This window comes from Mus caroli, unplaced genomic scaffold, assembly GCF_978045245.1.
Source record: "Mus caroli unplaced genomic scaffold, Mus_caroli_1 scaffold_7, whole genome shotgun sequence".
Lineage (NCBI taxonomy): Eukaryota > Metazoa > Chordata > Mammalia > Rodentia > Muridae > Mus > Mus caroli.
The window spans coordinates 87,822,215-87,833,859 of record NW_028227262.1 but is presented as its reverse complement, the minus strand read 5'-3'; positions in this window follow the sequence as shown (position 1 = coordinate 87,833,859).

Genomic DNA, 11,645 nt, shown 5'->3' with positions numbered 1-11,645 from the left:
AGAAGCTCTGATGCCCATAGTTGCCAGTGAAATCAGATGATGGTGTTGTGGCTATGTCAGAACTGAGCTCTTATGTCTACTGAATCTGCTTGTATGTTTTTAAATTAAATCTTGTGTTATACCTAAACTCTTGTATTTAAGTTTCCATAGAAAGAAAAGGCTCTCACTAAATGAATAAAAGACATGGTTTATTCTGGATGGCCATGGGATGGAAACATAGATTTATTTACATGTCCCAAAATACAGTGCTCCAACGTGGAAGCAGTTTCATGTTATTGTTATGACAGAACAAAGAAAATTATAAAATCAAAGCATTTAATGACCTGTCCAGCAGGTCCAGTTATTCGAGGGTCTCGAGGGGACCTTCTCCTAAGAACCAAATGGGGGGGGGGGGTAGAGAGAGATGAGAACCTTGTGTAATGAATGACACACGGAAGCAGTCTGAGTAACATCAAGGTTTCGCTGTATTGAGAAAGGCCCAAGGCTTAAATGCACAAGCAAAAGGGGAAGTGCCTTTCAACAGGAGGGGTGGGGCAGTAGAAATGTGCAAGCCAAAGGGGAAGTACAAGTACTTATCAGCAGGAGGGGTGGGGCAATAGAAATTTTTCTTTTGGCAGCTACACGGGGAAGCAGGAACTTGGTGGTATCAGGATGTTGTCAGGACATCTGGCTCTGACTTAGGGCTGGAACATTCTGTGGTTGTTCTCGGAAAGGTGCATCGGTGACCTGCTTTTGACCCCCTTTTCTTCTCAGGGGGAGAGGCCCAATTCAGAGATCAGGACAATAGCGATGTCTTAATAGCTCCCAACAATTTAAAAATATATAATTTATTATACACACATACACATATAGGTGGAAACATACCTTACCATGGGGATATTACCCTATCTCATCTACGGGCTTCAGAGACCATCTGATAGTATACTCGGTCCTTCCATTGGCAGATAATAGGCTTTTGTCAAGTTAATGAACTTCAAATGTTTTTACCTGTTTATCAGGTCTGACAGAGAATTGGGTGTAAAAAATGGCTCTTTGAGAGACTAAAGATAGCCTGAGAAGAACTGTAATTAGGTTCTAAGACCTGTAACATTTGAAACTCTCCACAGTCATTGACATTTTAATAAGTCACCCTTTGTAGACACAGCTCTTTTTCGGAAATTCTTGTATAGGCAGAAAGTGCTTCTGTTTGGTGATTTTTATCAGCGCTCTGCTTTCCTCATAAAGGACACTGGAGAATTCCTTCACCATGTGAAGACAGTAAAACATTGTCATCAGTGAATCAGGAAGCAGTTCTCCTCAGATCCACCAAGTGACCTCGGACTTCCGGCTTCCAGGCAGACCTATGAAAAACAAAGTTCAGTTGTTTATAAGCGCTGGTCTAGGATATTCTGTTTCAGTTGCCCAGGTGGACTGAAAAATTCATGCACATCTTTTTTATTTGATTATAATCTAGAAACAGGTTGCTTGCTATTAAAATTTCTATAGCAGTTTATTCATTATAAGTTAAATATAATAAATAATGTAACGTAATTGTACTTGAAAGGGAAGTGGGAAAGATGACTAATGTGGAGGGACCTCAAAAACTCACAGAAGAGTTGTATGGAAGCCTGGTGGTGGTGCACACCCCTTTAATCCCAGCACTAGGGAGGCAGATTGAGGAGGATCTCTGTCAATTCAAGTCCAGCCTGGAATAGAAAACTAGTTCTAGGATAGTCAAGGCTACACAAAGTAACCAAGTGACACAGTAGTTTTGTAAAGCACACTATGGTGCGGTGGAAAAGGTACCTCAGCCAGCCCATGTTGAAGCATCCATCTGGAGAAGGGAGGTTGAGAAGGGAATAGAGGCAGAAAAAGAACTGAGAAGGACCAAGAGGGAGGGGGAGAGGGGAGGAGGCATGGGGAGGGAAGGGCTAGAAGAGAGAAGAGAGGGAGGAGAAAGGAGACTGGAGGTGGGAGGAAAAGAGAGGGGAAAGGAAGAAGTAAGGGGAAGCATAGAAAGAGGCAGGAGGTGGAAGGAGGAAGAGGCAGGTCAGAGAGAGCTGGGAAGAGAGGCCAAACAGTCCTTTTTATAACAAGCCAGGCCTTCCTGACCTTTGCAAGGTAACTGTCTGGAGGAGTCTATAAGGAATGCTAACAAGCTAATGCCCAAGAATCTTAACACTTGAGAATGGAGTGTTATTTAGATCAGAAGGCCAATCTCCTAGAAGCAAAACTTGGAGCTACAATTGAATAACACAAAATTGTTGAGAAACTAGACATTTCCAGAGTCATTGTCTAGTAGTTCGGAAGTCTATTGTGTTACAGATTTGATACTGTCTGGGGCTTTTTGATAGGGTATGCTGTCTCTGCCAGGTACCAAATTAAAAGGCAAGAAAAATCTTGAGCTTGACAGGTAGCAGCATTGAGCACAGCAGACAACAGCAGACAGCAGCAGCTGAAGAAGGCAAGGAGACACATGCACACAGCAAGCACATTGAGAAAAACACCCTTTGCCAAGCAGAGGAGAGACTTAAGGAAGCAAACAAACAATACTGCCTCATTTAGAGCACAGGGTTTTCTTTTTAAGTACTCTAAAGGGTCAGTTTGAAGAAAGATCTGCAGGTTGATTGGCCCACAACTGTGGTGTAAACATGTCCTAATCAGGCCTGGAACTTGTTGGACCAGTCCAAGGCAAGAAGTGGTTGGTGGTAGGGAACTTCTTGTAGGAAACAAACAAACAAACAAACACCTGCAAGGCCTGTGTATTATGCTGCCAAGCTGTGTTTCAGGTCAGGAGGATGTGGGAGAAGTTACCAGCTTGGAAGTTCGCCATCTTAGTAACCTATTTATAGCTCCTTTCCCTATCAATCTGCCTACTAGAGAATCTAACTCTGAGTCCCTCACTATAGGAGACCCGGGCTTTACCTCACTGGCTACAAAGCCCCAAGATTTTGCATTTCCTGTTGACTGACTAGGGAAGAGAAGATCAATACTGACTTATGAAGGTTAGGCAGACTCTCACTGTTTGAAAAATGCTGCCCAGAGGACACAGGCCCTGAAAGGCATTTCCTTGGGTTTTTTTGTTTCTTTGTTTTTGTTTTGTTTTTGTTTTTTTTCACATCTGGCATTTGGTCAATTACTCTTAAAATATTAATTAGCATGATTTATGCAATTTCAATGCCTTTTACCATCTTAATGAGGAAATTGAAGCCAAGGAATCTTCTGAATTCTGTGAGGTTCTCACCCAGAGTGTAGAATAGATTGTCTACCCATTGTGCTCCTTCTACTTTAAGCTTGAGATGCAGACAGTGAACACAGTACCAAAACTCTACTCCTCAGCATCAAGTTTGATCCTAGTTACAGACATGGACACTTTCTATTAGTGTGTAAAAGAAATGACTGTATGACTTAACAATTCTCTCCCCTTGATGAGTTGGAGAATCATTAGCCCTTCACCAGTCTATGACTGAAGTTTATTGGCTCAATCTTAAACAAGCTCTTTGCAGTCAATAGAGCTACTGTAAGTTTATGAATGCCATGACTAGGCCAGGCTCATAAGCCAGCAATGCATGGTCTTCCTCCATATCATTCAGCATTTACATTCTCTCTCTCTCCACTCTTCCATGAGGTTCCCAGTGCTGTGGGAAGGGAGTGGATGATATGATTGACCTGTTGAGTGCTAAGCACTCAATAAGCACTTACTTAGCATCTTCACCAGCCATAAATCTCTGTATTAAGCACTGTTCACTGCAAAGGAAACTTCTTTGGTCAAGCTGAGGATAGCGTTAGTCTTCAGGCTCTGGGTATAAGCAAAAATTTCTAGTAGGCATTTTTGTCATATCTGTTCACAAAATAACAGTAGTAGGTGTCAGGTCCTAAGGAAACACAGGACAAATGGTAACAGTGGTGCCTATTAACATAGTAACATACTGAAGGGCAGGATGACCTCTAGGATCTCCTAGCAGCTCAAGTGCTCTGTTCTTCTCCCTCTAGCCCTACCCTGAACTTCTCCAGCCCTGGGGCTTCCCTTCCCTTACCCCAGCTTCTCTTTGCTATGTAAGAAAGGCTGTCATTTCAGCCTTGTATTCTCTTGGCTCCTCTTTTGACTCACTCTGATTTGATTGCCACTCTTGGTTCTCTTGGTCTATTTGTTCCTTGTTCCGCCACCCCTACCCCTCTTATCTTTCAGCCTGGACCTATCTGGATGCCTCTTTGACTGTACTTTCCCTCATATACACAATAAAACCTTTCTCTTAAACCATACTCTGGAGTGGTCATGTCCTCATTTTCATTCAGAAGGCTCAACTCTGTGCCTTTGAACAGGTCCACAGTACTCCCTGCTATAGGGCAGGTCTCAGATTTGATCAGAAATCAATTGGCTACCCCCAGAAGAGTTGTGCCACCATCATACAACTAAACAACTCTTGTTTAGAAAGTGGGTATTGAAACCTGTAAGCTGAGGAAGGCCATTGATGACTTTTCTCTCCCAGTGGCTTGCCTAGCAACTTCCAGGACCCAATCAATGGTAATAGTCACAGCCTGTACAGTATTTGGGAGCTCTGGGGATCTTCTGATGAAAAACTCCTAGGGAAGTGTCTCACACATAGCCCTAGGATTGTTTTTTAATAATCTATGACTTCTGGAATTGCTATTGACACCATTTTTCAATTATGATTTGAATTCATTTATAAAATTGTAATATGTATGTGGCATTTCGTTTGTTTGTTTGTTTGTTTGTTGTTTTTGAGACAGGGTTTCTCTCTATAGCCCCTGGATGTCCTGGAACTCACTTTGTAGAACAGGCTGGCCTCAAACTCAGAAATCCGCCTGCTTCTGCCTCCCAAGTGCTGGGATTAAAGGCGTGCGCCACCACTGCCCGACTTGTATGAGGCATTTTCATATGTCCTCAGTATTTGTTAGTCCTCCCTTGCACCTTATCTTATGCCCATATCCGATCCTATTCCTGTTTATATTCTAATACCGCTAATACTCTCTCCTCTTATTTTCATAACATTTGCATTCTACCATCCCCACTTCATGTAAGGTTTCTGTCTTCTCCATCTTGTCATGGTCCCTTCTTTCTTTTCAATTACAATTACACATATCTTTAAATTATATCCATACATCAGAGAGAATGTGTGGTGTCTCTCTTTCTGGGCCTGGATTACCTCACTTGGCATAATTTATCCAATTTCATAAATTTACCTAAAAATTTCATAATTTCATTTTTCTTTATAGCTGAATAAATTTTCTTGTGTTTACAAACCACATTTTCATTGTCTATTCATCAGTTAAGGAACATGTCAGCTGATTCTATTTTCTGGATCTTATGACTAGAGTAGCAATGAAAATGGGTAGGCAAGCATCTCTGTAGATAGACTAGATTGCTTGGGTTTATTCTCAGTGTGCAACAGTTATATGCTAACTCTGTTTTTACATTTTAGAGGAACATACATACTGATTTTCAAAATGGTGGCTCTAGTTTACATGCCCACCAACAGTATCTAAGCTTCTCTTTCCACACATATATGCTCAGCAATTGTAATTTGTATTTCTGAAGATGGAGATTCTGATTATGGTGAGGTAGAGTCATAAAGTAATTTTAATCTGCATTTGTTGATAGCTAAACATATTGATTTTTTAAAATATTAGCTAGCTGCTTGTATTTCTTCATTTGAGAAGTATGTACAGTTCTGTCTTAGAAATACATGCTGTCTTAGTTAGGGTTTCATGGCTGTGAAAAGAAACCATGACCAAGGCAACTCTTATAAAGGACAATATTTAATTCGGGCTGACACATAGGTTCAAAGGTTCAGTCCATTATCATCAAGGTGGGAGCCTGGCAGTATCCCTGCAGATATGGGGCCAGAAGAACTGGGAGTTCTACATATTTATCCAAAGGCAGACTAGAGAAGACTGATTTCCAGACTGCTGGGATGAGTGTCTTAAAGCCAATATCCACAATGATACACTTCCTCAAATCAGACCACACCTCCAAATAGGGCCATTCCCTGGTGAAACATATTGAAACTACCACACATACTTTTTTATTAAGATTGCTTTCACTATATATAAATATAAATATATTTAATATGCTGTGTTTTCATTTTTATTCTATTCTAATGATTTTATAAAATTTCTTACTTATTCTTTAAGTGACCTATTTATCATTAAGTAGTGTGCTCTTTAGTTTCTATGAGTTTGTGTACTTTTTGTCATTCTTCTTTCTATGATCTAGCATTATTTCATTGTTATTAGATAGAACACAAGATAGTATTTCCTAGTCTTGAGACTTGTTTTGTGTCCTAATATGTGTTATGTTCGGGAAAGTTTTCTGTAGACAACTAAGGAGAATGTGTATACCTATTGATTGGATGAAATTTTATATAGATGTATGTTCTAAAGTTATTTAATGTCAGTGCTTCTCTGTTTAACTTTTGTCTGGATGATCTGTCTACTGGTGAGAGTAGGAGTAATTGAACTTACCTACTATTGCTGTGTTGAAGTTAATTTGTGGCTTTTTAAAAGTAGTAGTATTTGTTTTATGAAAGTGGGTGTTGTTTTATTTGATGCATAAATATTTAGAATTATAATATAATTTCTATATTTTAAAAAATTATAGTATCTCTTGCTGTATTGTTACTTTAGTAAGAATGAACTGACCTTTCTTATCTTTCCTGGGTGGTTTTGGTTTGAAGTCTATTTTGCCAGATATTCAAAGAGCTAGGTCTGATTGTTTCCAATCCCATTTTGGGAACACCATTTCCATTCCGCTACCCTGAAATGATCTTTATCTTTAATTGTGAGATGTATTTATTGAAGGAAACAAAAAGATGGCAGTCTGTTAATCTGTGTCTTTTTATAGAAGAATTAAGACCATTAATATTTAGTGTTACTGAAAGATATATATTATTCCATTCATCTTGTCACTTTCATAAATTTTTTCTTAGACCTGTTTTGATTAGCTGTTCTGATATTGTTTACTTTCTCTTTTGGGTTTTTAAATGTGGCCATCATTCTTCTCAGTTCTTTTGGTCCATTTGCTCCTTGATAGTCTCACAGGTAAAACTTCCAGTTTATACAATATATTTCTAAAATTTCTACACTTATCACCAATAAGGTCTCCATCATCAGGCCCTCCAGCACATATACCTGCTTGGTAGCCCAAACCCTCTTCTGGCTCATTAAGTTGCCTTTTCATAGAGATACCCTCTATTCAGATTCTAATCTAATATCAGATTCCATGATATCCTCATACTGTCATGGATGTCAGATGTTACTTACCAATACCAAATTTGCCCATGACTACCATTAGGTAAAGAATGCACACAAATACATGGAAGGTCTTCCTCCTCTCCAGCACCTTATCCTATTATCTAGATGTAAACATTTCCTGTTTACCCAAATCCCTTAACCTACATTGTTGTTTCTACCATTGCGGGGGGGTTTCCAAACTGACTCTCCTTTGCTATGAGAAAACTGAACCCTTCTCTAAAACATTAACCCTCCTCTACATCTCTCCTCCTTCCACCATTTATTCAGATATAACTTTGCTGTGGCACTTCAAGCTTATCTCTGTCCTCCCACCACCTGGAGTGGTAGGACATGAGTTCAATTTTATTTTTTATCCCCTGTGGGCCCCCATAGGATCATATGTTTAAATTCTTGGTTGCCAATTACTACAACTGTTGGCTGAAGATTTGGTGTTATGGTCCTGTTGGAGAAGGTGTGATCTTAATGGAGCAGGTGTATCACTGGGACTGGGCTTTGAGGTTTTAAAAGTCTCTTCCCCTGCCCCTCTGCTTCTCTTATCTGTGAATCAGGATGTAGTAATATCCCAGCCCCACACCTGCATACCTCCATAGTATGGTCTGCCACCATAGTTTCTGCCATGATTATTACAATGTAACCCTCTGAAACTGTAAGAAATCCACCAATTAATTTCTTTCACATGAGTTGCCTTGTCTCTTCCCAGAAATAGAACAGTAACTAAGACACCCTTAATGTAGACATAGCCATAATAAGTATGGCTGGCTATTACTCTTAATTGGCCACACACACACGGACACACACACAAAGGGGGGGGGATTCAAACAGTACTCTTCTTGTAGGCTCAGGGATAATGGCAGTTATTGACAAGAATATGTTAAATTTACAAGGGTTTAGCCACATCAGTAATTGCCTTAATTAGAGTTTCTTTTGCTGTGAAGATACACCATCACTGAGGTAAGTCTTATAAAGGGAAACATTTAATTGGGGCTGATTTATAATTTCAGAGATTTAGTCCATTATCATCATGGAAGAAGCGTTGTTACATGTGTGTGGACATGATGCTGAAGACAGAGCTGAGAGTTGTATATCTTGATCTAAAGGCAGTAGAAAGAAACTGTGTGCCACACTGGGCACAGCTTAAGCATAGGAGACATCTAAGTATGCAACAACAGTGACATCTTTCTAATTGTGCCCTTCCCCACAGCCAAGTATTCAAACACATGAATCTATGAGAAGCATTCCTTTTGAAACCACTACAATAATATACCAACATTCCTGTTCATCTCAAGACATACAAGAAACCCTTGGTGAAATCTCTCCAACCTTGACAAGAATCCAGGATCATGAAGACTTCTTGACAGCAGCCACACTCCAAATTAGTAGATACTTAGATCTCCTGACAGCTGAAACAAGTGCCTTTATGTCTGAGTGGTGAATGCTGCTTTTTGTAAATCAGTTTAGCCTGGTCGGAAATATAGCAAAAAAAGAAAAAAAAAAAAAAAGAGTTTCCTACTCATGCTTCAAAAATGAGACAAGGATATCAACATCATGGGATGGATGATTTTATAACACATCCTGAGGTATTCATCCCCATGGTTACCCCCTTAATGATGATTTTTGTTTTTATATCATCCATGGGCCAGTCTCAACTCTATTTCCTGAGTTGACTTTTCCAAATCATTGCCCAACAAGCTACATGGACTCATGTGAGAATCCTCATAGATATGAATATAGACTGAGACAAGGACCACCATTTGACTACATAACATAAGATGAGAGACCTATTATTCATTGATGCTCCAATTTGGTAAGAAACAAAGACTGAATTCAGTGCATGCCAAGCCTTTGTCCCATACTGTCTCCTGCCTATAACACTATTTCTCTGTTCTTCTCTTCTATAAACACAGGTGCGACAGATGTTAAAGTACCCACACCCTTTCAGGTCCTCTGGAGAAAACTTTATGAATAAGGTGGGAACATACCAAATGCCCTTGCCCTTCGTTATTCAGGATCATCTGATCCTAACCACTGCCACATTCTAGAGTCACTCCTTAACCAGACCCATTCCCTCACTTAAAGAATGAACAACCCCAGCATGGTCTACAAAGTGAGTTCCAGGACAGCCAGGGCTACACAGAGAAACCCTGTCTCGAAAAAACCAAAACCAAATCCAAAACCAAACCAAACAAACAAACAAACAAAGGATGAATAGCTTATGTCACATAGCCTAAGTCGTATGTACCTCATTCCTCTACTTCAACTACATAGCATAGGTCACATGTTAAACCTCCTGCCTTGTAGGATAAAACTGCCTCCTTTCCCTATGAAACCTAAAAAGTACCCTTTTTCTTCAATTTTAGGCTAGAAACTCTCTACTACAGAACTCTGCTCTATGACCAAGCTTGTTAAAGGACTTTTGTCCAAAGACAGTTTTTACCTCTCTCCAAGCCCCTCCCCTTCTCCTTCTCTAAAACCCAATTAAGAACAACAAAAGATATCACAATGTTAATTACTCAGGAAGGGTAGAAGTTGTTTTGTAAAAGGCCATCTGAGGTTAATTTGGATTAGTATAGATATACACAAACTCTGCATGTCTTTCATACATACCACACAGCAGACTGGATTTCCTTAGACAGTTATAATATATAGTCCATATAGCAATTACTTGACTGTTTGCTTTAGTTGCTCTGAGGAGGTCTTTGCATATGAATATTAAGAAAAAATTAAAAGGTTTAGGTGACATTAAATGGTTGTAACCTTTAAAACACTATTTTATCTAGCTTTCTGTTGCTGTGCTATGCATGTACCATGATCAAAAAGCAATTTAGAAAGGAAAGGGTTTATTTCATCTTAGAATTCTAAAGGCATGATCTTCCACTGAGAGAAGCCAGCGTAGGAACTTTGAGCAGAAACCCGGAGAAAGGAACTGTAGCAGAGATCAGGGAAAGATGCTGTTCACTAGCTTGTTCCCTATGGCTTGCTCAGCTTGCTTTCTTATACAACCCAGGATACCAGCCCATGAGTGATACCACCAATAGTGGAATGGGTCCTCTGGATAAATCATCAGTGAAGAAAATATTTATAGATGGGTCTAATAGAGTTGAGTCTACAACTAAAGCTCCTATTTCCCAGGTGACTCTAATTTGTGTCAAGCTGGCTAAAAATTAGCCAGTACAGGCACCTCATGTTCTTAAGCCATAGAAGATATTTTAAAAGAAAAGTACTGAGAGGTTGCTAGAGAATGATCGAAACTAATCTCCAGTACTCAGTTACTTGAAATGTGGCTATCCCCAAAGGTCTATGGCACAGTAAGTGCTAAGTAGGACTTAAGAGTTAGAATAGAGTACTTAGAGCCAAGGTTGGCATGTATTTCTCCAGGGACACTGTTAGCATGTGATTCCTTAAGACCACCTGCAGTTTTGCATATATGTGCCTTTGCCATATAGTACTTTTTAAAGAAACTGCGTGGAGACCTGCTAACCATGTCTGAAGATTGGGATTACTCTGGTCCCACTCTGCTGTCACTTCAGGAAAGAGTGGGTATTCCCTTTGTTCAATGTATACAGCAGCTTTGTGTTACATAAATGATGAAACACTACCTATATAGGTCTCCCTCCCTCCCTCCCTCCCTCCCTCCCTCCCTCCCTCCCTCCCTCCCTCTCTCCCTCTCTCCCTCCCCCCTCTTTTTCTTTCTTTCTTTCTTTCTTTCTTTCTTTCTTTCTTTCTTTCTTTCTTTCTTTCTTTCTTCCTTTCTTCCTTTCTTCCTTTCTTCCTTTCTTTCTTCCTTTCTTCCTTTCTTCCTTTCTTTCTTTTGAAACAAGGTTTCAATATGTAGCTCAGAATAGGCTGGCTTTAAACTCACAGAGATCCTTCTGCCTCTGTCTTCTGAGTCCTGGAATTAAAGGCATGTGCCCCCCAAACAAACAAACAAACAAAACCAACCACAACAAAAAGGTAATAAAAATCATGTCTGGTAGAGTACCTTAAGTGCCTTTATTCTTAAAAGGATATGCAAATGTGAGGTTTTGTTCTCATTAGCATTGGATCTATCCTAGCTCAGTAGAGATGAGACTGCCTGGTAGTGTTTAAATTAACATCAGAACTCAGAATTCAAGAAGAACCTGCAGAGATGGCAGAAAACTGGCTCTCATTGACACAGCAAAGCAATTTGCAAACAAAACAGAAAGCAAAGTAAAATCTCTCTATCCCTCCCTCCCTCACTCACCACACCTCTCTCTCCTCCATCTCTCCTATCCTCTCTCATTTTTAACTCTTAATCTCTCTTTTCACTCTCTTCCTCCACTCTGTTATTTATGTGTCACCCATCCTATGGATAATTCAAATGACAAGAGGTAAAATCCCTTTGCTTGTATCTCACTGATTGTTTTAATGGA